The sequence below is a fragment of the Dasypus novemcinctus genome, chromosome 7, assembly GCF_030445035.2.
Source record: "Dasypus novemcinctus isolate mDasNov1 chromosome 7, mDasNov1.1.hap2, whole genome shotgun sequence".
In the NCBI taxonomy this organism is placed as follows: Eukaryota; Metazoa; Chordata; class Mammalia; order Cingulata; family Dasypodidae; genus Dasypus; species Dasypus novemcinctus.
In genome coordinates this window covers 75,625,939-75,653,680 of record NC_080679.1, presented here as the reverse complement: position 1 = coordinate 75,653,680, position 27,742 = coordinate 75,625,939, and the positions used below count along the sequence as shown (strand labels likewise).

The 27,742-nt window shown below is 38.8% G+C and overlaps 1 long non-coding RNA gene across 1 annotated transcript; it reads left to right on the top strand.

Moving 5' to 3' along the window:
- Positions 1-2,151: 2,151 nt before the first annotated feature.
- LOC111760078 (uncharacterized) lies at positions 2,152-19,087 on the top strand. The gene is made up of 4 exons (XR_002793875.3): positions 2,152-2,321; positions 17,789-17,900; positions 18,006-18,084; positions 18,696-19,087. It is a non-coding gene; the product is annotated as an uncharacterized lncRNA (long non-coding RNA).
- The last annotated feature ends 8,655 nt before the right edge of the window (positions 19,088-27,742 follow it).

The window sequence follows — 27,742 nt, the reverse complement described above, 5'->3', positions numbered from 1 at the left end:
CCTGGGGTTGCACCTACTTTAGCTGTCTCTGGGATATTTACTTTTAAATGGACCAAAAAAGACAAATAAAATTAATATTAGTTTAAAAAGAATAATTCCTTTGTATTTCGCTGATTTTCATAATTGCTAATTGGGTAGAAACAGTCTTGCAAGGTGATCAACAAACATTTCCAGGCAAGGGCACAAGAAATACCGTTGCTTGCTGCCTTGGTCAGAATTTGCATTTTTATGAGAAATTGAATTCATGGAGAAAAAGGCATTTCATAATCATACGTGATTGCCTTGGGCATTATCATTATTATTATAAGGCCAAAAAAATAGAAATAAACAAATGGATAGTAACAAAACAAACACAACCCAGATCTTAACTACCGTTGTGTTCTTGCTCACACACATTTCCAAAGACCTAAAATTCTTCCTCTTATGAAGTCAGTGGGAAGAATAAACTTTTCCTGAAAATTACTAGTTGAATCCCAGCAAGAATATTTGGATATACAAAATAATATTTCTTCTGTGGAATTGATCACATAGGCTAAAATCTGTATAATGGCTTTTATTCACAAAAGTAAGAACTCATATTCAATATGACACGTAGCATGTAGCTAGAAAATATCCATACTTAAATCATTTTATTATTATTTATTTATTTTTATTTATTTTTGAAAGACTTATTTTATTTATTTATTTCCCCTCCCCCCCCGTGTCTGCTCTCTCTCTGTGTCCATTCGCTGTGTGTTCTTCTGTGTCTGTTTGCATTCTTGTCATGTGGCACCAGAAAACTGTGTCGCTTTTTTTGTTGCATCGTCTTGCTGCCATCAGCTCTCCATGTGTGCAGCACCACTCCTGGGTGGGCTGCGCTTTTTTCACCTGGGGTGGCTCTTCTTGCACATGGGGCACCTATATACGGGGGACACCCCTGCGTGGCTTGGCATTCCTTGGGCACAGCAGCACTATGCATGGGCCAGCTCACCACACAGGTCAGGAGGCCCTGGGTACCAAACACTGGTACCTATATGGTAGATGGACACTCTATCAGTTGAGCTACAACTGCTTCCCATATTTCTTTACTTTTAAGGAAGTTTTAGATTACATAAATGCTCCATTGAAAATACATGGGATTCCCGTATACCTTACCTCTTTCCCCTCCCACACTTTTCCCCATTAACAGCATCTTTCATTAGAGCAGTACATTTGTTAGTTTGCTACAATCGATAAACACATATTAAAACATTGCTGCTAACCATGGCCTATAGTTTACATTATGCTTTACTATGTACTGCACAATTTTATAGGTTTTGACAAAATGTAAAACGGTCTGTATGTATTATTGCAATATCATGCAGAATTCCAATGTCCCCCAAATGCTCCCATGCTATACCTATTCTTCCCTCTCCCTTCCTCCAGAACCTCTGGTGACCACTGTCTTTATATCAATGTTACAAGTTCTTCCATTACTAGAATAATAATGAGTCTACGCTAGTCCATAGTTGCATTACCCTTTTATGTTTGTTCAATCCTAAATCTTGAGGATTTGGGAATGGGAATTCCTATTAATAAAACTTTGAGCTACCATTTGATTTTCAGATGTAATGTACTCATAAAACTGTATTTTATATTACCCATTGTCCATTCTGGTTTTCCTGAAGTCATTCATTAGTAGATGGAAAAGCTCTAGTCTGAAAGCAGCTGAAATAATTCCAAGTTTCTGAATTCTATTCGTGTGCCTCCAGTTCTCCCCCCTCCTTTTCCCTGTCCCCTCCACTCATGCCAGGGGTGGTTTGGCATGAAAATCTCTACTTGACAAGGACCATCAATCAGTCTCTCTCCCTGTAGTTTAGGTGGGAAATGAGAGAATGAGCCAGCCCATGTCAGGAGAAGTTACAAGAAACACAGAGAAGGTAAAAGACCATAAGTTAAAGTCAAGACTATATGAAAAATATTTCCTGAATAGGGGTGAGGTAGGGGGTGGTGGCACCTGGGCCATGTTCATGGGGAATAAAAATCACTATTTCCTGCCATTAGGGGGCCAAGACCAGCTTCATGAACATGCAACCTGTGCGGTCACTTAGCCTCATGCTTGGCTGAATGTTCTGCCGCTGTTGTCTTGAAATTCTTAAAAATTCATCACTGAATTTGTGTTTTGTAGGTGAAGTTCAATGGAACAATGGAGCAGGTGCATTAGCAGAGGAGACAGAGCAAGATGTGTGCCTGCCATTCCTGGCTGTTCCATATATACAAAGTGTCCACAATTCCCCATGAGCACAGAAATCCAGGGGACTCATGATGTCTGGGAGTTCGGTGAGACTCATAGCAGGAACAAGGTAAGTGTGTTTTATCTAAGACTGAGTAAGTGGGGTACTAACAACTCTGAGATGCCAAACTTTCCCTTAGAGCCAGAACTTGCTTTGAAAGCAGAAAGAACACAATATGTTTTAAGAAACACAAAGGACCAAGGAACTCTGTCATATCTCATTTGTGTTACTTGTTATTCTACCACTTACACTGAAAATGATGACACCCGAGGAAAGGAAAAGATGGGGCAACCCATAGTTCCTTTTCCTTCCAGCCCTTACTCATCAGTTAGCTTATGGCAGAGAGTGTTGGTGAAATATGCATATATTGATAGGTGAAATAAAAAAGGTTGAGTTAGTTTTGCGTAATTTCTACTGTTCTGATAAGAATGAAATATATATATACATATAGAAACCATGAAATAATTGTGTAATCTGATTCTGCATATGAGATAAATACTCTCATATTTGCATTTATAACTGGCATTGCCCTTGTATTAGTCAGCCAAGGGGGTGCTGATGCAAAATACCAGAAATCTGTTGGTTTTTTATAAAGGATATTTATTTGGGATAGACGCTTACAGTTACTAGGCCATAAAGCATAAGTTACTTCCTTGCCAAAATCTGTTGCCATGGGTTGGAGAAAGATGGTAGGTGATCTCTGCCAAGAGTTCAGGCTTCCTGGGTTCCTCTCTTCCTGGGTCTTGTTTCTCCTGGGCTCAGCTGCTCTGCTCACTCCATAAGGCCAGCTGTAGACTATCAGGCAAAGTACTCTGTCTCTCCCACTGGGGCTTCTGCCATGTCTAAGGAGGTGTCTCTATTCCTCTGTGTTCTTCTCCTGTGTGTTTATTTCCCAGGCTCCACGATCAAAACTCCAACCTCCCTTCTCTGCTGTGTAGTTTCTCTGTGAGTCCCCACCCACCAAGGGGGCAGGAACTCAATGTTCTACTGATGCAGCCCAAGGCCTTAATCATTATTTAATCAAGTAAAAGTAAAACCTCTGAATTCAATGCACTCTAATATGCCCAGAGGAAAAGACAAGTTTGCAAGCATTATCCAGTATTTCTTTTTGGAATTCATCAATAATATCAAACTGCTACAGCCCTATTTAAAGAACAGCAAAATTCATGCTGATAAATTAAAATTTTAATTTTTCTTTACTTAGAACAATATTATATAACAAAAAATGTCATAAGTTGAGAGAGAGAAAGACCATGGAAGAAAGGACGAGCTTTATATTTTAATATCTTAAATGAGACATTTTTTCCTGCTTTTTGAACAGGGCATCCCATGTTTTCATTTTGCACCGGGTTCTGCAAATTTTGTAGCTGCAGAGAAGGGGGCTAAATAGTTATAGAGATCCAGGACCTCTTGCATCCTGAATGACATTTGTGTCCATCTCCACAAGGCCTAGCTTACATAGTCCTTGTACTCCTATGAAATATGGGTGCTTGATTTTCTAAGTCTCCATGTGGCCCAGCCTTGGGTTTGATGCTTACAATAGACTTCACCAACTGAGGCATACAGAGTAAGTCCTCCATTCTTTGCAATTAAAATCACCTAACATGGGGAAGATGGCATTGGTTTAGGCAGGCAGGGCTCAACTTTCTCACAAAAACAACAGAAAAGGAGCCAAAAGCTGTCTGAGAGGCCTGTTTTGAGGTTCAGCAGACCAGGACAGTGCTACACAACTTCCAGGAAGGTGATGGACAGAGAGACAAAGAATTTGAAACAACAAAAGTGAGCTACCAAACCCCCATGGTGGCCAGGAAGGATATTAAGCTGGGGTAAAACCCCTGCAGCTCAGTGCAGCTGACTGAGAGGGGAACAGACATCTTCCTCCCTGTCAGTTGTTAAAAGGGAAAAGGGAGGGTGAGTTGGGAGGCTTTTCTTAAGTGAATTCAGTCAGCAGACTCTGTTTTGAGTCTTGGCTCTAGCCAGACCAAAACACAGGAAAAAGAGATTGAAATGCCTTCATGGAAAGGTGCTCTGATGACTGCCATCTACTGATCTGTCTGGAAATTGCATGGACAAAAACTGCTTTAGGGTCTCTTTGTTCTCTAATTCCTGGGAGAAAATCTGCACACCATTAGTGAATGGTCTGATTTTAATAACTTAACCTGAGCAATTTTAAAGACTTAGAATAAGTTGAAACAAATATCAAAGAAGAGCTGTGTAAAAAACAACAACAACAATAGGCAAGAGAGAGAAATTGGTCATCAGAGTAAATTCACCAACATATTCAGATGCCTAGATATCAGGAAAAAAAATTGCAAACCATACTAGGAAACAGGAAGAGATAGCCCAGCCAAAGGAACAAATCAAATATACTGAGGAGATACAGGATGTAAGACAATTAATGACAATCACACAATTCTACTAAATCAACTAAAAAAATTGCAAGAAAATATGACTAAAGAGATAAAGGATATTAAGAACACACTGGGTGAGCATAAAGAATAATTTGAAAGCCTCAAAGAAAAGTAACAGACTGTATGGGAAGGAAAGACATGATGGAAGAGATAAAAAATACATTACAGGCACACAAGAGTAGATTTAAATTGCTTTAAGATAGAATTAGTGATTTTGAGTAACAGAGGATCTAAACCGGAAAAGGCAGGAGAAGAGAATGGAAAAAATGGAACAGGGTCCTAGGAAATTGACAGACAACACAAAATGCACAAACATATGCATTTGGTGTCCCATAAGGAGAAGAGAATAGAAAACAGGTGGAAAGAATATCTGAGGAAATAATGACCAAAAACTTCCCAACACTTATGAAAGATATGAATAACAATATCCAAGAAAGACAATGTACCACAAACAGAATAAATCTGAATAGACCTACCCCAAGACATCTACTGTTCAGAATAACAAATATTAGAGATAAAGAGAAGATTCTGAAAGCAGCAAGAGAAAAGCAAATCATCACATACAAGGGAACCTCATTAAGATTAAGTGCCAGCCTCTCACCAGAAACCATGCAGGTGAGAAGAAAGTGGCATGATGTATCTAAGGTACTGAAACAGAAAAACTGCTAACCAAGATTCTGTATCGGCAAAACTGTCCTTCAAAAATGAGGGTAAGGGAGACAGTGTAAACTCAGTTGTTGAGCACCAGTTTCCCACATGCGAGGTCCCAGATTCAGTCCCCAGTCCCAGTACCTAAAACAAAAAAGAGTGAGTTTAAAGTCTTAAGAGACAAACAAAAACTGAGAGAGTATGTTACCAAAAGACCAGAATTACAAGAGATACTAAAGGGGGTGACGCAGCCTGAAAGGAAAAAACAAGGGCAAGAGACTTGCAGAAGAGTGTAGAAATGAATATTATTAGGAAGAGTAAATTAAAGGGTAAAAAGATAGACAATAGTACAATATGACAACAGAAAGTCAAAGAACAAAATGGATGAAGTAAATAATGTATTTACAGTAATAACATTGACTATTAATGGCTTGAACACCCCAATCAAAAATATAGAGTGATAAAATGGGAAAAAAAATGAACCATCTATATGTTGTCTACAAGAGACTCACCTCAGATGTAAGGACACAACCAGGCTGAAAGTGAAAGGTTGGAAAATGATATTCCATGCAAATAATAGCCAAAATAGAGCTGAAGTACCAATGCTAATGTTGGACAAAACAGATTTTAAATGCAAAACTGTTATAAGGGATGAAGAAAACCATTATATATTAATAAAAGGAGCAATTCACAAAAAAGAAATAATTATACTAAATATTTGTGTACCTGACCTCAGTACCCCAAGGTACATGAGGCACACACTGGCAAAGCTAAAGGAAGAAATAGATGTCTCTAAAATAATTGTTGGAGACTTCAATACACCATTCTCAGTATTGGATAGAACATCCGGACAGAGAATGAGTAAAGAAACAGAGAGCTTAAATAATAAGATAAATGAACTAGACCTAACAGCCATCTCTAGAGCATTGCACCCCAAAACAGCAGGATATATGTTCTTTTCAAGTGCTCATAGATTCTCCAAGATAGACCATATGTTGGATCACAAGACAAGTCTCAATAAATTTTAAAAGATTTAAATTATACAAAGCACTTTATCTGATCAAAGCATAATGAAACTGAAAATCAGTAACGGACAGAAAAAGTGAAATTCATAAATACATTTCCATATATTTAAACAGCACACTCTTAAATAATCAGTGGATCAAAGAAGAAATTGTAAGAAAATTCAGCAAATATCTTGAGATGAATGAAAATGAGAACACAATGTATCAAAACCTGTGGGACACCGCAAAGGCAGTGCTGAGAGGGACATTTATAGCCCTTAAAGCTTACGTTAAAAAGAAGAGCTAAAATTGCAGATCTAACTGCACACCTGGAGAACTAGAAAAAGAACAGCAAACTAATCACAAACCAAGCCAAAAGAAAGAAATAGTAATGATTGAGAACAAAAAAAACAATAGAGAGAATCAACAAAACCAAAAGTTGGTTTTTCGAGAAGATCAACAAAATCAACAAACCCTTAGTTTGACAGAGGAAAAAAAGAGAGATGTAAATAAATAAAATCAGAAATGACAGGGAGTACATTATCACTGACCGAGCAGAAATAAGACAGATGATAAGAGGATACTATGAACAACTGTTTGCCAAAAAACTAGACAATGTAGATGAGATGGACAAATTCCTAGAAACACATGACTCACCTACACTGATCCTAGAAGAAATAGAAGACATCAACAAACCAATCACAAGTGAAGAGATTTGAAACACTTATCATAAACCTCCCAAAGATGAAAAGCCCAGGACCAGATGGCTTCATAGGTGAATTCCACCAATAATTCAAAGATGATCAATTTTGCTCAAGCACTTCCAAAATATTGAACAGGAAAAAATGCTACCAAACTCGTTCTATGAAGCCAACATTATCCTAATACCAAAACCAGATAAAGATAATACAGAAAAAAAAAATTCAGACCAATATTTCTAAAGAATATAGAGGGAGGTGGGGAGTATATGGGGACCTCATATTTTTTAATGTAATATTAAAAAAATAAATAAAGACAAACAACAAAACAAAACAAAACAAAAACACTGGGAGCAGACGTGGTTCAAGCAGTTGAGCACCTGCTTTCCACATGGGAGGTCAGGTCAATGGGAGCCAGTGTGGCTCAATGGTTGAGCCACGAACAAGGTCCCGGTTCAATCCCTGTCCCCGGTACATCAAAACAAACAAACACAGATACAGGCTAAAATGTGTCTTGTCATAAATTACAGAATTGTGCAGGACAGAGTGTAAACTACAATGTAAACTATAATCCATGCTTAGTGGCAATGCTCTAGAATGTGTTCAATTGTAACAAATGTACCACATTAATGAAGGATGTTGTTAATGTGGGAAAGTGTGGGAGGCAGAGGGAGTGGGGCATAAGGGAATCCCCTATATTTTTTATGCAATTCTTACGTGACCTAAGCATCTTAAAAAAAAATTTTTTTAAGTATATATATATATATAAAAATAAAGGGGACTTTTCAAATAAAAATAAAAGAATATAGATGCAAAAATCTTCAACAAAATACTTGCTAATTGAATCCAAAAGCACATTAAAAAATTATACATCATGATCAAGTGGATTTTATCCCAGGTACACAAGGGTGGTTCAACACAAGAAAATCAGTTAGTGTAGTAAATTACATTGACAAACTGAAGAAGGAAAGTCACATGATACTTTCGATTGATGCAGAAAAGGCATTTGACAAAATACAGCTCACTTTCTTGATAAAAACCCTTCAACAGATAGGAAGAGAAGGAAGCTTTCTTAATATGGTAAACAGCATATATGAAAAAACTACAGCTAGCATTGTATCAGTGGTGAAAGACAAATATTTTCTGCCGAGATCAGGAACAAGACAAGGATGCCCACTGCCACCAATGTTATTCAATATTATGCTAGAAGTTCTAGCTTGAGCAATTAGGCTAGATAAAGAAATAAAAGGCACCCAAATAGGAAAGGTAAAGTAGAACTTTCACTATACACTGATGATATGATCCTATATCCAAATATCCTAGAAAAACCACAACAAAGCTACTAGAATTAAAAGGTTAGTTCAGCAAAATGGTGGGATACAAGATTAATATGCAAAAATCAATAGCATTTCTATACATTACTAATATGCAATCTGAGGAGGAAATCAGAAAAAATTTCCATTTATAATAACAATGTTAAAGAATCAAATATTTAGGAATAAACTTAATCAAGGACATTAAACACCTGTGTTCAGAAACTAAAAAAACATTGCTAAAAGAAACTGAAGAAGACTTTAATAAATGAAGGACATTCCATGTTCACGGACTGGAAGACTAAATATCATTATGATGTCAGTTCTACCCAAACAGATTTACAGATTCAATGCATTCCCAATAAAAATCCCAACAGCTTTTTTTGCAGAAATTGAAAAGCCAATAATCAAATTTATTTTGAAGAGTAAGGGGCCCTGAATAGCCAAAACTGTCTTAAAAAAGAACGAAGTTGGAGGTCTCTCATTTCTTGACTTTAAAGCACATCACTTAGGCACAGTGGAAAAAACAGTGTGGTACTGACATAGAGACAAACAGATTGACCAGTGGAACTGAATTGAGAATTCAGAAATAGGCCCTCACATCTACAGTCAAGTGATTTTTGATACAGCTGTTAAGCCCACCCATCTGGGCCAGAAGAGTCCATTCAACAAATGATGCAGGGAGAACTGGATAGCCATATCCAAAAGAAAGAAAGAAGACCCAAATCTCACACCTTACACAAAAATTAACTCAGAATGGGTCAAGGGCCTAAATATAAAAACAAGAACTACAAAACTCCTAGAAGAAAATGTAGGAAAACATCTTCAAGATCTTGTGGTAGGCAGTAGTTTCTTAAACCTTACACTTAAAAGCATGAGCAATAAAAGAAAAAAACAGATAAATGGGACCTCCTCAAAATTCAACACTTTTGCACCTCAAAAGGCTTTGTCAAAAGGGTGAAAAGGAAGCCAACACAATGGGAGAAAATATTTGGCAATCACATATCTGACAAGGGTTTAATATCCATGATATATAAAGAGATCATACAACTCAAAATAAAAACACAAACTACCCAATGAAAAAATGGGCAAAAGACTTGAAAATACAATGGTCCAAAGAAGAAATACAAATGGTGAAGAAACACATGAAAAAATGTTCAACATCACTAGTGATTAGAGAAATGAAAATCAAAACTAAAATGAGATATCATTTCACACCTGTTAGACTGGCCACTATTTAAAAGTTGCAAAACTGTAAATGTTGGAGAGGATGTGGAGAGATAGGAATGCTTATTCATTGTTGGTGGGAATGTACAGCTACTTGGAAGACTGGTAGTTCCTAAGGAAGTTGAATATTGACTTGTCATGTGACCTGGCAATACCATTACTAGATGTACACCCAGAAGAACTGAGAGCAGTTACAGGAATAGACATCTGCACACCAATGTTCATAGCAGTGTTATTCACGATTGCCAAAAGTTGGAAAGAACCCAGGTGTCTATCAGCTGATGAATGGATAAACAAATTGTGGTATATCTACACAATGGAATACAATGCAGTAGTGAGAAAAAATAAAGTCATGAAACATGACAACATGGATGACCTTGGAGGACATTTTATTGAGTGAAGCAAGCCAGACACAAAAAGACAAATACTGTATGATTGCATCATTATGAACTAAATATATTATGTAAATTGTGGAATTAATAATTAGAATATCAGTCACCAGAAAATAGAATGAGGGTAGATAATGGAAAACTGATGGTTAGTCTGTGCAGAATTGGTTAAAAGGTTATTTGTAAATCTCTGGAAATGAATAGAAACGGTGAGAGCACATCTTGGTGTTTGTGACTACCAGAATTATTACATGGGTTTAACAGTGGTTGGAAGAGAAAGTCTAAGGAAATGTATATTACTAGAAGAAAAGCTAAAAAATGTAACATGGGACTGTATAATGTAGTGAAACTCAAGTGAAATATGAATATGGGTGTTATTGCAAATATAAGACTGTTTTAGAAAATATAAATACGAATAAACTAGAGAGAAGGAAACAGAATAGCAGCTGTGTACAGCAGGAGAAGCAGAGGAAGATTGAGAGATGATGAGTTTTGTTTGTTTGGTTGGCTGTTTGTTTTAGTATTATTATTATTATTACTGGGATAATGAAAATGCTCTAAAAATGATTGAACTGATGAATGTGCAACTATGTTTGTATACATTAATGTATACTTTGTATAGATTTGTGCTTTATTAATATATATCAATTGGTTTTTAAATTGGTTTTTAAAAAATCACCTAACACAAAAGTATGAAATACACTAATCTTTTTATTTAGTAAATTGTGGGTAACCATTTTCACTGGAAAAATAAATAATGCTAACTTAAGTATGCTATATTAATAAAAACAGGTTTTCATTTAAAATAAAAATTGTTTAGTTTGAAAAGTCTGCAGGAAATATTCACTGTGGAAGGGAAATATTCTGGACTCAAATACTCTAAAAATCAGCAAATTAAGGAAGAATCTAGTCCCTTCATCAGATTGTCCTCCTGAGAAACTCCAACCTTTATTCGTGTTTTGGGAAAGACACATCAGGAGTTGGGATGTTCACTGTGACTGACTTTGCTCTGATTGGGACATAATTATCAAAGTTGGCTGAGTCAGCCACAGCATTTGTCTCAATGACAGATTGTTCAGCAGAAAGAGGAAAGAAATACGCAGGATAGCATCCTGGAAATCAGTGGGAAAACCAGAAAGCTTGAGAGAGAGTCCACATGTGCAGAGGCCATGAGCTATTACCAGAAAATTTGTTTTATCTTTAAATTATCTCTTTCTTTCCCTTGAAGAGTAGAAAGGAGTTTCCTTGAGAATTTAAACATTTTTGAAACGTTTGTGTTATAGGATATATCTTACTAATGCACAGAATACACAGATTGAGAGTAATTGGAAAAGATGTCCTGGATTTATTTATAACTCTGTATTCTTACGGTTGAGCACAGACATGAGCGCTAACTTCTCTCAGCTCTGCTATCCAGGCAATAGCAGGCTGAATGGAGAGGATCCATGGTCTTGTTTGTCAGACTGTAGCAACAAAAGGATAAGAAGCAAGATTTTATCAGCTTCAAGATCTTTAGAATATACTACGAACATGGAAAATTGCATGTGCTGGTTTTTCTTTTTCAGTGTGCGAATTGCTTACATTGTTGATATTAATCTTCTATATGCATCTTGGCATGAAGGTGGGCTATTGAATACGTAACTGAGTAGGTGGGAGGGGCTTAGTTGTGGAGAGCAGCCAAGCTGTGAATATAGCCTAAGAGTGTCTGGAAAACTAGACCAATGATCCTCAAAATGGGGTATGGAGACCAGCAGCATCAGCATCCCCTGGGAACATGTGAAATATGCAGGATCTCAGGCCCCACCTTAGATCTTCTAAATCAGAAATTCTCAGGGCAGGGTCCAGAACTCTGTATTTTAACAAGCCCTCCAGGTGAGTCTGATACACAAGACCCTCCTAGAGAGCAGAGTGAGCCGGGCCTGATGTGCTTCACTGGGACACTGCAGCCTGTCCCACCACTTCCTCTCCCTTCCCCCCCTCCCCTCCCCTCCCCTTCTATCCCATCCGATCCCATCCAATCCCATCCCTGTCCATCCCCAGTTGTTTTATGTGTTCTGGACTTCCTGCCTTAGGCATTCTGCATCTGTGCCAAGAGAGTGACTTTATTTGATTATTTTGCTGCTGTGATTTAGATAAATTAATCTTAGGACACACTTAGTAAACTGAAAAAAAGAAAATTATATGAAGAATGGGAAAATTCAAGAATGACACTTTGGAAGAAAGCAGTACTAAGTAACTCAGATTATATGTAGGAACGAGCTGGGGAGTCTTCCCTTCATTTGAAACGAAGTTCTTTAGGGAATGTCATAATGTTCCAAATAAGCCAAGTAGATGAAAACTCTGTTAACTTTCACATCAATCTTTTCTCTGCCAAGGATCAAAAGGGCAACTTTTAGCCATTGGCATGAAGCTATCACCCATCAACAGTGGGAATTTGAAAAATATTTCATTGCTGCCTCACCTCATTTCATCCATTTGTTAAATACTGGACTCATCCACAATGAGTGCCCAAAGGGTCAAAGTTGTGCCCCAGGAGAAGCATAATCAGTCTCACCCTAGATCTGAGAAATACGGGCCTCACAGCCTCCCTTCTAAACCCCAGACCCAGAATTTTCTTGGGCTCAAACAACCAGGACCTATGTGGGCCTCTTCCTTGGGTCTCTCTTCTTAGGGGCTGGCTACAGCTCCAGTGTGTGCACCCCTAGACCTAAGGGGTTGCCAAGGGGTGGCTGGTTGCCGGGGTGGGGAGCCTAGCTTGGATGTGTGAGCTGGGATGTCCACATTCATATGTGCAACAAGAGAGCTGGGTGCAAAGAAAAGCAGACAGTTCTTCGGTTAGGGGCCACTTCTCTCTGCCCCACCAGTCAAAACTCTGAGTTCAGTAATTCTAAGTTAAAACCTGGCCCTCTAGGGCATTATGAGGAACAGAACATACTTTGTTTAACAGTTTGCTGTTAAACATCAAAATATTTAGACAAATGGTACATGAACCTCTATTAGCATTCTTGCCCCATGCCCCACAAATGTTACCCACAGGGAGTCATCCATTGTCCCAACCCCAGTATAAGAAAGTTGAACCTACAGTTCCCAGTTTTGAGTTCTATGAGTACCATCTGTGAAGAATGGTTGACATCAATAGCACGAGAGGTCTAAGGAGGACTTGGAGAGTAGCTCCGATGTAGTGAGGAGGCACCCTAGGCACTCTGTTTACAGTGGACACCTGTTTTAGGTAAGACAAAGGGGTATAACGATGGATAAGAAAGGAAGATGGGCTTTAAAATGTGTCAGAAAACTTCGAAGGATGTAACATGGAGTTGGTTGCTAGGGTATCAATCAGTCACAATTTAGAGACTGAATAGGATAACATAATGGTTAAGAGCTCTGTATTAGACTGGGTGCTATAGGGAGACAGAACTGACAGGAGTTATCTGCACATATCTGAGATTTTATAAAATTGTCTCATGTGACTGTGGGGATCCACAACTCCAAATTCTGTAGGGCAGGCTGCAAGCTGGGAACTCTGGTCAAGGTTTTTGATGAATTCCCCAGGAGAAACTGGCTGTCTGAAGTAGTGATGGAAATTCTCTCTTCTGACTGCTGAGATCATCACTTCTCCTTATAAAACGTTCAACTGATTGGATGAGACATCTCTTGTTACTACAGGCAATCTCCTCAGTTGATTGTACATGCAATCAACTCAATTATTATCTAAGCCACAAAATGTCCTCACAGTAGCAACCAGGGCAGGGCTTGCCAAACAACTGGGCACCATTACCTGGCCAAGCTGACACGTGGATCCAACCATCATAAGCTCTAAAACCACTCACCTGGGGGCTGAGTCTTGGAGCTGATAGTTATTAGCTGTGCGGCCTTGGGCAATTTTTAAAAACCTTCTTTGTGCCTTTGTATCCTGCATTTAAGATGGGTATAATAACATTACCTATCTCATAGGGTGGTTGTGAGGATTAATGAAATGAAAAATGTACAGTATAGAGTGCCTGGCAAATTTAAGCATCCAAGAAATGATCACTGCTATAATTATAAGTAGTAGTACTCATGAGAAATGTTTGCCTATATGGCTAAAAGGCAAAGTTTCAAATGACAAGTAAACTCTTTGATAAATGCATTCAGCTCTGAGCCACAGGATAAATACAACCTGAACCCAAGAAGGAAAAGGCTTCAGATCTCATGTTTCAATGCAAAGGATATCAAAACCTAGCATGTGTTTGGACCGTCTGGAAAAATTCAATGGGAATTTTAATAACTCCTTGCCTTATTCCAAATTTGTTAAAGGAGTATAATGTCAATCAGTATAGTGTAATATTGGCCATGACCTCAGAGAGGGCCAGGTTTACATCCTGGCTTCACCATTTACTATATGACCCCACAAGTTTCCTAACTTCTTATGCCCTAGTTTTCTAATCTTCCAAGTGGAGAAAAAAAAATATATAACAATAACAATACTACTTCTACTACTGCATAGACCTGATGTGAGGACTACATTCAGTGGTATGCCGGAGGCAGTTTGTAGCAGCTCGGATGGACTATTGAATTTCCAGGATTTTTGTGTGCTTGAAATTGGCCGTGGTGAGAGTCCTGACAACATGGATGGTGGTCAACACTCCAAATCAGGCTCTTTTCCCCAAAGAGCCATTTACCAGCACAGCACTGATTATATTCAATAAAAATTTAAAAGAGTTAGCACCTTATCTAGCATAAAATAAGAACCAAAAATAAATAAAATATTTTAAATTGTTTACTGCACATTTAATATGTGTCTACCTCTATATAACACTACTAGAAGAGGATAAAAGAGAAACTTAAGCTGTGTGTAGAGGATAGGGTAAGGAAAGGGGTAGTCATTGCAGGCATGAAGACGCAGCTACTGTAGCAGCTACTGCAAACTTTTCCATCTCCACCAGACTTTCATTCATTTTTATTTCCCTCGGATTTAAAACAATGCCTGGCAGATGTTTGTGTTAAATAATTGAAAAAATCAGTTTGATCATGCAATAATAAAATATTTGATTGGTAATTATTAAAAGTGGTTTTCAAAGGATTTAACTGCTTGGTTGATTGAATATTGTGGGTAAACTTGGTCAATATACCCATTAATATCCTTTCCTTTCTCTCTAAGCATATTCTTTAACAATGAAGCAAATAGCACCTAATTTAAAAATACTAAATAAAATAGTATAATTGCAGTGTATACTTTCTCAACTGGATTATTATAATTTACTTGGGTTTTGCCTTGGATAGATAATGATGTATACAATTGATAAGTTAAGACAAAACAGGAAAGAAGACTTCTAATATATGTCTGTCGGAAGGTGATTCTTACTGTACAAAAAGAGTTTAAATTAAATGGCAACTTAATTCATATGTACACTATAGCGGTTTGGATTTTTTCCCCCTGGCGTTGTGAGAAGAACACTAGAAATCAAAAGAAAGAGGAGGGAAGTGGACTTGGCCTAGTGGTTAGGGCGTCCGCCTACCACATGGGAGGTCCACGGTTCAAACCCCGGCCCTCCTTGACTCCTGTGGAGCTGGCCCATGCACAGTGCTGATGCGCGCAAGGAGTGCCGTGCCACACATAGGGGAGCCCCACACGCAAGGAGTGCACCCCGTAAGGAGAGCCGCGCAGTGCGAAAGAAAGTGCAGCCTGCCCAGGAATGGCGCCGAACACACGGAGAGCTGACACAACAAGATGACGCAACAAAAAGAGACACACATTCCCGTGCCGCTGACAACAACAGAAGCAGACAAAGAAGAACACGCAGCAGATAGACACAGAGAACAGACAACTGGGGTGGGGAGTGGGAAGGGTAGAGAAATAAAATAAATAAATAAATTTAAAAAAAAAAGAAAGAGGAAGTTGCACTCTTCATCAGAATTTCTATGTCACTCTTTGCAACAGGAATCCAGATTTCTTTCCATCTAGTCTGACAACTTTGTAAAGGCACTGAGCCATCTGTTGGGAACAGTTTGGATGATACTTGAGAGAAGAAAAGGGTTGGACTGTGGGAATCTTTAGGTAAAGCACATCCCAGAAGAAAACAGCCAACTGTGGGCAGTTCCTTCATTTAGGATTTAGACGATGGGATTGAATGTATCAGCTGCTGTGCTTTTTACCAACCACAATACAGTACAGCACTTCTCCCACTTGCAGTGTGCATAAGAATCCCCCGAAGAGCTCCTTACCACGTGTTCTCCTAGGCCCCCGCCCTGCATTCCTGACATGCTCTCAGCGCTGCTGCTGCTGCTGCGCAGACCATGTGCTTTAGTTAGAAGCCAACAAGGCAGAGACTCCCAGAACCTTTAGGATGTAACAGTGATTTCCAAACGTGTTTACACTTTAGAATCATCGCCTGATGAGTTTTTACACAATATCAGTATAGGTCCACCTTCAGACCTGCTACATCAGAATATCAGGAAGGAGGACCAGCGAGGCGATGAGTCTGATAACTGCGCTGTGGAGGAACTCCTGCCAGGGGAAGGCAGCTGTTGGTCAGGACAGATGGGACTTCAGGGCTAATGCTCTAGCTCAGAGGCGCATGCTGAAAAGAGGCAAGAGGTAAAGTTCAAGAACGCAACCTGAATTATTTCCACCCCACTCCCAACTTTTTTTTTGGTAGTAGAGGACATTGGGACTCAAAAGCATGAATAGATCTGTGTAAATGTCAGAGCCAGAAATCAAACCCAATTTAATCTATATCTACAGCCTCTGTTAGTTTCCCTTTCACGCCACTTCCCAGGAGGACCGGGCAGCAATTCTGTAGCTTGTAAAACACAGTTAGCAACTTAGCACCTTCTTATGTGATGGAAAAGTAAGGTAAAATAAAATAAAAGCCTGGGAGAACAATTGTGAAATAACAAGGAGGGATATGAAGTTTTCCTATTAATAGAAATAGCAAAAGGTCAAATTCCCATTTCTTGCAATTACCATACCCCACACACTTGGGAGCTACTGTTTTAATATAGGCTAAAAGCTCACAATTTTGAATCAATTGTAGAGGAGGCATCTAGTCAGTAAATTCTGAAAACAGATTACCTTGACATGAATACAATTTTATTAGTTTTGAACGAAGTGGTATAATTTATTTTAAAAGCTGGGTCCAAATGGCTTCTACCATAAGTTCCGTCCAGACTATATTTTGATGTTTCGTGGAAGTTCTGCTTTTTTCTTTTTAAGAAAATTTTAAAAAAATTTATTTCTCCCCACTCCCTCTATCTGTTTTTTGTGCGCTGGTCTTCTCTTTTTCAGGAGGCACCAGGAACTGACCTGGAACCTCCCATGTCAGAGGAAGGCGCCTAATCACTTGAGCCACCTCTGCTTCCTGCTTTGTTGTATCTCTCATTATGTTTTCCTTCATGTGTCTCTTGTTGTGTCATCCTGTTGCATTAGCTTGCTGCGCCAGCCTGTCGCATCAGCTCACTGTCTTGCTCATTTTCTCTGGGAGGCACTGGGAACCGAAACCAGACCTCTCATGTAGTAGGCAGGAGCTCAATCACTTGAGCCACCTCTGCTTCCCAGTTCAGTCTATTGATGAGCCTGGAAACCACCCTGGAAAACCAGTGGGAAGAGTAGAACCCATTGGGTGAGAGCAGAAGGCAAGGCACAGAGTATGTGTCCCCGCTTCCATGGACTAGTGACTCAAAATTTCTTAGCAGTGCTTTAATGAATGGATAGGAATGATTTGTAATTAATGTGCCAATGTACCCATCTATGTCATGTAAGTAAAATTGCTTTCTCTTAGATTGCTTATGTCTGAATGGTGATTGTGACCTCCTTAACAATGTTGTTCTTTTAAGTAGAACAATTTCATTTGTTCAAAAATTTTGACAGTGTGCTTCTGAAAGAAGAGCTGGCTTTCTACCCGGCTGCCTCAAAGACACTCCTGGCTCTTATTTCCAACTGACACTCCTGCTTCGTGTATAGCTGGCCCTGGTTGAAGCAGGTATGTAGCTTCAAAACTATGAAGCTCTGGGCTTTCTATTTGATTCCAGAGTCAGGCTTTTTTTACCCTGGTGCTCTCTTCAATTCTTTGTTCCATACCCTGCAGGTACAGGGTCTCCACCCTGCTGCCCTAAACAAGCCCAAGTCAGAATTTCAGCTCCACATCCACCTGCCTGGAATGGGAGGTAAGACAGGAATAACTAAGCTTTTGTGAGCTCTGTAGATAGTACTGATGTAAATGGGTTCACTAATGGCTTACAAGGAAAGGCAAAAATGAACTTCAAACTGACCTTGATGGTTTGGTGTGGAGATGATAACTATGTGACCTTAAAAGAATAGGGAACTACAAGGTCAGGAACAGAAGCTGACATTTCACGAGGAACGTTTTGATCAGCAACTAGAGTTGGGGCCTTGTGTTTTGCCGTTTGATGCAATGGTGGCATTGCTGGCTTCATCCTCTCCAGTAAACCTCTAGGCAGTGATGTGCTAGAGCTGGCTCCTATCAGCTCCCAAGAGCCAATTGTTAGGTTTTTAGGAATTCTGCAGTCTAGTTGTTATATACAACATTATTAAAACTTAAATTAGATAGATAGATGAATGAGAGAGAGAGAGAGAGAGAGAATGTTACAACAAAGATGGCAAAATGCTAATGGTTGGTAAATCTGGGTATCTAGGTGACCTCTGGCCCTGTGGGTGTGTACCCATTTGTAAATAGGAACTTTGAAGACGTTATTAGTTAAGGTTTGCCCAAACTGAACGAGGGTGGGTCCTAATCTAATATGGTTGAACTCCTTAGAGACAAAGGAAATTAGATACCAAAGGAGAAGACATGGGGAGCAGCCAGAAGCTGGAAGTCAATCAATGGGACCAGGAAGAGAAAGGAGAAGACACTGCCAAGTGCATTGCCATGTGATAGAAAAGCCAAGGGGCCTCAAGATTGCTGGCCAGCCAAGAGATACCACCCCTGGATAGAAACAAGCCCTCTAGCTTCTGAAACTGCAAGTTGATAAATTCTTTTTGTTAAGTTAACCCATTGTATAGTATTTGTTTTAGCAGCCAGGAAACCAGAACAACCTCTTCTATATTAATTTCATCATCTTTAGTTTGCCGTAAGAGCTAGCCCTGAAAGGACTCATTGTTTCTGTCTTATGTCTGTTTTAATAACTTTGCTATTTGTTTAAAAAAACCCAGCACTTAAGTTATATGCATTTATTGTATGAATTATTTACAAGTTGTTTGTATACAAATGATATTTTATTAAATATTAAAAAATACATTAACTTGTCTATAAATAAATTATTTAATAAAAACGAAGATAATAATACTCAAAAGTCACTACTTCCTGCAATTTTACTACATCTGACTACTACTCTTGAGGTTATATTGTATCTGTATGATGGAAATACACATAATATGTGCCATGCAAATCTCTTTCCAAATCCATATTCCGTGACATCACATTGAGAGCTTGAAATTGGCCAGTCAGCCATGGCTGGCATATCTACACCTTGAAAATCAGCAAATGCTACAAATCAGTGCTTGATTTACTATTTTGCTGATTGTTTAGACTTAAGAAGGGGTTGGAGAATATTTTAATGACGCAGATTAAACTTAAAAGTGTGTCATGTCCATAGCTGTTATGCAATGTGAACAAAACAAAAAATCTGAGGGAATGTTCTTCCAGTGTTCAAAAAATGTCATCTGATTCAGCAAAAGAAGTCATGCACATCTGTATGACTGTGATGAATGAGTGAGGTTCCAATGTATGTTTTTATTGTCTCTTTTTTGTCTTATGCATTAAAGTAAATGAAACTGTCAACCGACCTTCATGGTGGACTTAACTTGGAACTGCAGTTGTTGAACATTTACCAGTACCGACTGTCTGCAGGCCACCATTCCCCTCTAGAGCTCATTGCTGATTAGCCAGCTCCTCCCTCTGTGGGTAAGAGGAAACTTTCATTCATTACAGAAAATCTTTAAAAGTTTTAGATAAGTAAAAAATAAAATAGAAATCCCCTGTAATCTTACCAAACAGAGATAGCACTGATACCTATTTTTACAAAATATGGAATAAAACTATAAGTGAGTACTGTTTTTATAATCTGTCTTTTTGGAAAAATAGTATTTGGAGAGCATTGTTCCCTATCTCTAAATCTAAATCTTTTAAAATCTCAATTTTAGTTATTTCTTAAAAAGTTTCTTTATGGATTATCATAGTTTTTTTCAACAATCCTCAGCCATTGGCATTTGATTTGTTACCAATTTGTTGCAATTAAAAACACTACCCTACAAGGCACTTCTTTTTAGGTAAATAAGATAACTATTATTTTCCTTAGGATAAATTTCTCGAAGAAAGGTAGGCATGCACTTATTAAACTTTAACACCTCTACTCTGATACGACTGGAAACTCCAAGTGGTAGGGACTGTCTGCAAGTTCATTCAATGCATATTTGTTGAATTTAAGGAGAGAAATGGGGATGGGTAATAGACCTGCTGGCTGGTGGTAATTTAGAGCAAGTGGATGGGTATCTGATGAAATTAACTGATCTTTAAAGAAAGTTGGTGAGAAAGAGGGAGTTAGTAGCACAGGAAGCTAACAGTTACACCCTTTTTCTTAGTTGAGAATTAGTTCTTTAAGTCAGGGTGTAGTTTAATTGAAAAAAAATCACTAACAAAAAACTCAGTCTTGGGCTTATAAGGTCTAAGTTTGATACCCAGCTCTACAGCTCATCTGTCATGTTTCCAAGGATAAAGCGCTTTACTTTTACATAAGTTTCCCCAGTTCTAAAAATACAGATCGCAATGCCTGCTCCATTTACCTCATAGGATTGCTGTAAATCAAAATGAAATAATGGATGTGAAAATGCTTTATAAAGGGAAGTGGGATGTGGCTCAAGTGATAGGACTTCTGCCTACCATATGGAAGGAACTAGGTTCAGTCCCTGGAGTCTCCTGGTGAAAAAGAAGAAGAGAAAGAGTGCTGTGTGCAAGCCATTGTCTGCGTTGTGAGCCAGTGCCTGTGCGGCAAGTCAAGTGCCTGCATGGCAAGTCAAGTGCCTGCACAGCGAGCCAAGTGCCTGCATGGTGAGCCAGTGCCCGCATGGTGAGCCAGTGCCCACACAAGTGAGTCATGCAGCAAGATGATGACACAACAAAAGAGAGACGAAGGGGAGAGTCAAGGTGAAGTGCAGCAGAAATGAGGAACTGAGGTGGTGCAGCTAACAGGGAAACTCTCTCCACATCAGAGGTCCCCAGGATCGAATCCCGGTGAATCCTAGAGGAGAAAAAGTGCGAAGACCAAAAGAGAAATAGACACAGAAGATCACATAGTAAATGGATACAGACAGCAAAAACAGCAGGGCAGGGGGAAGGGGTGGGGGGAAAATAAATAAATAAATCTTAAAAAAAATGTTTTCTAAAATGCCATTGAACTTCACCACCTTATAGACCTTGATAAATTCTGTATTTATTCCGAATTAAAAAAAATTTTTTTTTTTAAACACCAAACACAAAACTTAAAAAACAACCCTTATGTAATGAAGAATTTTTCCTGCTAAGGGAAAATTCAGCCCACCATACTTTACGTACTATGGCTCTTTAGGGGAAAAAAAAAAAAGAATAAACCACATACTATTAACAGATATTTTAGCTTGGTTTTGTTTGATTTTACACTTACAGAAACAAATCTAATTATTTTGATCATGATAGTTATACATATTAAAAGATTTTATAACCGGATAGTGTTTTGTCATTTATGGTGAAGTAATGGGCAAGAAGCTATGTGCATTCAGAAAATAGCAATGTAAAATAGAATTTTTCTTCTACTAGAAATGCAAAGGGCATTAACCTGACTGGTTGCCACGTCAACGAACCAATCTTCACTAAGTTTTCTTGATTTCTGGTTTCAGTCTACAGAGCAACCATTTAATGAGGCTATAATTTCCTATGAGGTGAGCATAAGATGAGAGACTGCAGTAATTATTAAAGCAATGTTTTATACAAATTAATATGCAAGGTTCTACCTGTAGCTAAGTAGCAAGAGTAGGCCATTTTAGTTCAAAATTTAATGGAGTTGTATACAGTCTATTTAGTTGGAGAAAAATAATAATCACAGAACTGAATCACTAGGTTTATAATTCACAGATAATTACTGTTTTGTTTTTGTTTTTAAAGATTTATTTATTTCTTTAATTCCCCCCTTCCCCCGCCAGTTGTCTGTTCTCTGTCTATTTGCTGCGTCTTGTTTCTTTGTCCGCTTCTGTTGTCATCAGCGGCACAGGAAGTGTGGGCGGCGCCATTCCTGGGCAGGCTGCACTTTCTTTCGCGCTGGGCGGCTCTCCTTACGGGCGCACTCCTTGCGCGTGGGGCTCCCCTACGCGGGGGACACCCCTGTGTGGCAGGGCACTCCTTGAGCGCATTAGCACTGCACATGGGCCAGCTCCACACAGGTCAAGGAGGCCCGGGGTTTGAACCGCAGACCTTCCATGTGGTAGACAGACGCCCTAACCACTGGGCCAAGTCCGTTTCCCATGTTTTGTTGTTTTGGGAAGTAGAAATATAAGTGGCACATCTTGGAACTAATAAAGATATATAACCTTGAAGATGTTCTAGGTAATTTTAAACCTTGTTTTATTTTCAAAAAGTAGAGAGACTCTCAGTTAAGGGTATTTTCCTGCTAGCTCACATTGTCACCTAGGAGTCTATGAGATTTCTAGATTTCCATTAGGCATTCCAAGATTCATCTTTGGGCAGAAATTCAAAAGGACAATGTAAGTACAGAAAGCAGTAGTGGAGAAAAATCTCTTCCTGGAACTTTCCTCAAACTTCATTTTCAAATAGGCACTTGATTTCAGACTAGAAATGAGATGATTATTATCTAAAACATGTGCATAGACTTTTGCTCTGGTCAAAAGCATGATTTTATTGGATAAGGGGATACATTAGGAAGCATAAAACCAAGGGTAAATTCCCAGTGTTGCCACTAATTAACTGTGCTGTCACCCTCATTTAATATTTTATTAAAAACCTCTATAACATTTATTAAATCTTATTTACTGGGAGAGGGGGCAAGATGGCAGCCAAATAAGGAGCTCCAAGAGTCAGCTTGTCCTATAATGCAGGTAATAATCAGCCAGTGCTATCTAGATTCCCTGTTTGTGGGGCCCAGGAGACCAGAAGATTATCCTGTAACATTCTTGGAAAAATGGATGGAGGGGACTGCCCATCTGCAGTGAAGATTCATGAATAAAGTAGTCCATGTTGCGGAGGCTGGTGCCCATCCCTCCAATGGCAGCACAAGCAGCCTTGGGACCTATTCCCTGGCTTCTGCTGGATGCTCCATTTCCCAAAAATGGGAGAGGAAGAAATGGTCAGGCACTGATTTCTGCCACTGATTAGTAAATTCCACTGTCTAAAGTCAAATCCTAAGAACAGCCAAAGTTTGAATCTATCCAAGTTGGAAATCCTCCATTTTAACTCTCCTTGGCATGAGGGGAAGCAGGCCTGCTTGAAAATCACAGTGAAGGTAAGGACTGGCTTCTTACCACCCAGGTCAGACTGCAGTGCTAGCCTAGGCTCTAGCAACACCTCAGGCAGGGAGGAAGCTGGGGGAATCAGCAGCAGCCTCTTTTGGCAACTGCATGGACTAGACTGGTGGGCAAACCTGTGATACCTCTCTGCCCCAGATAGGAGAGGAGGAAGGTAGTGTTTCCTCAGCCTCTCTGGGCAACTGCAGGTGCTTTCAGCCCACACAAACCAGATTGTTGGACACATCTCTGGCTCCATCCCCACTCCTGACAGCATGAGGAGGGTCACTGCTCCCAAAGCCTCTCTGGGTAACTGTATTTTCTTTTGGCTTTCACAGACTAGATTTTGGGGCATGTCAGAGGCTTCATTCCAGTCCCTGGCAGGAAGGAGGGCACTGGTGCTTTATCAGGCTAAAGGAGTTGAGACAACTAATCATAGATGTTCAAACTAATCTCCTTTTTTTTAAAAAAAATATTTATTTTATTTATTTATTTCTCCCCCTCCCTGTGTTGTTTTTTTTGTTTTTTGTTTTCTCACTTGCTGAGTCTCTTCATCTTCCTTGTTTCTTTAGGATGAACTGGGAGCTAAACCCGGGACGTCCAATGTGGGAGGGAGGTGTCTCAAATAAATCTTACCCAGCTGGGTAAGAACAGTCTGTTCAACAAACGGTACTGGGAGAACCGGCTATCCACATCCAAAAGAAAGAAAGAGGACCTCTATCTCATACTTTATTAAAAAATTAACTAAAAATGGATCAAAGAGCTAAATATAAAAGTTAGAACCATAAAACTCCTAGAAGAAAATGTAGGAAAATGTCTTTAAGACCTGGTGGTAAGTGGTGGATTCTTTTTTTTTTTTAAAGATTTATTTATTTATCCCCCCCCTGCCATGGTCTGCTCTCTGTGTCCATTCTCTGTGTGCTCTTCTGTGTCTCCTTGTATTCTCATCAGGTGGCACTGGGGATCTGCTTCTCTTTTTGTTGCGTCATCTTGCTGTATCAGCTTTCCGTGGGCACCACTCCTGGGCAGGCTGCAGTTTGCACGGAGCAGCTCTCCTTGTGCAGGGGTCCCTCCTTGCATGGGGGGCACCCTTACGCAGGGGCATTCCTGTGTGGGCCGGCACCCCTTGTGCACAGCAGCACTGTGCATGGGCCAGCTCACCACACAAGCCAGGAGGCCCAGGGTATTGAACCCTTGTACCTCCTATATGGTAGGTGGATGCTCTATCTGTTGAGCCACATTCACTTCCTGAAGTGGTGGATTCTTAAACCTTACACTGAAAGCATAAGCAATGAAAGAAAACAGGGATAAATGGAATTTCCTTAAACTTAAACACTTATGTGCTTCAAAGGATTTTGTCAAGAAGATGAAAAGGCAGCCCACTCAATGAAAGAAAATATTTGGAAACCATATATCTGATAAGGGTTTGATTTACATTCTATATAAAGGGATCATACAACTCAACCATAAGAGCAAGCAGTCCAATTTAAAAATGGGCAAAAGACATAAATAGGCATTTCTCTTTAGAAGAAATAAAAATGGTGAAAAAGCACATGAAAAAATATTCAATATCACTAGCTATTAGGGCAATGCAACCAAAACTACAAAGAGATATCATCTTATACCTCATTGAATGGCCATTATTTAAAAAACAGAAAAAACAAGAGTGGAGAAGATATGGAGAAATAGGAACATTCCTTCACTGTTGGTGGGAATGTAGAATGCTTCAGCCTCTTGGAATACAGTTTGGCAGTTCTTCAGGAAGCTAAATATAGAACTGCCATATGATCCAGCAATTCCTCTACTAGAATTATATCCAGAAGAACTGAAAACAGTGACATGAACAGACATTTGCATATGGATGTTTATGGCAGCATTATTCACAATTGCTGAAAAATGGAAACAACACAAGTGTCCATCAACCAATGAATGGATAAACAAAAAATGATGTATACATACAATGGAATACTATGCTGCTCTAAGAAGAAACCAAATTGGGACTTATATGATAGCATGATCAACCTTGAGGACATTATGCTAAGTGAAATAAGCCAGATACATAAGGACAAAATATTGTATGGATTCACTAATATGAACTAAATACAAAAAATAAACAGATGGAGTTAAAACCTAGACTATAAGTTATTAGGAGATAGGATGAAGACTGAGAAGGAGTACTGATGCTTAATGTTTACAGAATTTTCAATTAGTGTAAATGTAAAAGTGTGGAAATGGATAGAGGTGATGATAACATATTATAGTGAGTATAACTAACATGGCTGGTTTATAAATGGGATTGTGGCTGCAAAGGGTAGTCCAGGGATGTAAATGTCAATTAAAAGAAAGCTAAAGAATAATTTAGGGACTGAATAACATAGTGAAGCTGTAATGGATGAGGATTGTGGTTAATAGTACAAATACAAGAATTTTCTTCTATGAACTAGAACAAATGTACGTCACTATTACAAAGTGGTAAGAATATAGTGATGCATGGGAAAAATACAATTAATGTGACATGTGGACTGTAGGTAACAGCAATATCGTAATAGTCTTGCCTCAATGTCAAGGAAGGTATTATATCAACACTAAGGATCAATAATAGGGGAGTATGGGATTTTTTTTTTTTTTTTGACTAAGGAAAATGTTCAAAGGTTTACTGGGGTGATGACTGCAGAACTCTATAATGAATGTGAGAGCCACTGAGTGTACACTTTAGATAGAATTTACAAGGCATGGGATTGTATAACACAGTGATCCGTGTGGCGGAAGATGGACTGTGGTTAACAGTACAAATATGAGGGTGTTCTCTCATGAACATAACAAATGTATGATGCTAATACACAGTGTTAATAATAGGGGGTGTATGGAAAAAATATACCAAATGTATGCTATGGACCATAGTTAGTGGTAATAATCTGATCATGTTCTTTCACAATCTGTAACAAATGTTCTGTAACAATGTAAGGTATTGGTAGTGGGGTGATGTACGGGAATTCTGCATATTATGCTTGATTGCTTTGTAAGCTAACACTTCTCTAATAAGAAAATAAAAGGAAGACATCTTACTTATTGAGGGTCCATTAAGCAGAGAGCCCAATTCTGCATATCTGATGGTAACATAGATTTTAGTACATGTTTCTAGTAAAGAGCACTATAGAGCATAGAATTCCTTTATGAATTAGCTTATTTCTACCAAGAATATTTTATTAGATGTTATTCACAGTGAACTAAGGTAATTGTCAACAATATATTATTTAAAAATAGAGAAATTGGGCATAAAACTTTTAGTTGGTCCATAACCATGCAGACTATTTGGAATATAATTAATTATTTCTTACTTCAAAGTTTATTGGCTCAATCCTTTATCCAAAAGTAATAATTGAGCACTCACTAGGCACAAGCAATTCCATTCAGAATGTAAATACATCCGTGATAAAGAAAACAAAAGAAGCAAAAAGTGTTACATACCTCACTCATTTTTCTATTTCATTTTCAATTTAGACTTAACATTTTCTCTGAGTTTTCCCATTTGGAACCCTCTCTGTTTAGCTACTGTAACCTCCTTTCTGCTCCCCTGCCTCCTATCTTCCCAAATTAGGCCTGCAGTGCTTAGCTTCCAACTCCCTCCCCAGGTGTGTAGCTCACCACAGTACACACTCCCACAGCCGGCACGATCGTACCACACGTGCACACCCCTCATTGGTAGCATCACATCTCTCCTGACTCCTGGCACAGCACATCTTGTATCTCATGTTGTGACTATGAATAAATAAGTGAATAAGAAATTTGGCTAGTGACTTTTTGTATGGGCGTTTTAAGCCCTGCCTATTTATAACAGATTGTTTTCTAAGGGAAGTACTAAAAGCAGAAAATTTCTTGGACTGCTGAAGAAACATACCTATGGGAAATGCTTATCACCCATGGTGCAGTGCTATAATGATGAAACTCTTCAAAGTCCTAACATACAACAGATACACAAGGAATAGCATACGCAGTGGTTTGTGGGACCCTAGACCATTTGGGCAATGAAAATGATCATCATTGTCAAACAAAAGAGGAATAGCCTCAAAGTACCAAGAAATTGGTCAAGATAGACAGCTTTGAACTGAGACCTGACAAACAGCACCTTATTCAAGAAAAGAGTTTTTATTTCTTAACATAACCAGAAATCTGGGGATAGATAATCCAGGGCTAATGCAGCTCGTTAAATTCTGAGGCTTCTTCTACATTTCTATTCCACAGTCCTTAGCTTTTGGTTTTCATCTTTTTGGTCATAAGATAGCTGCCACCCTTCCAGGCATCATGTCTGAGTTCCAG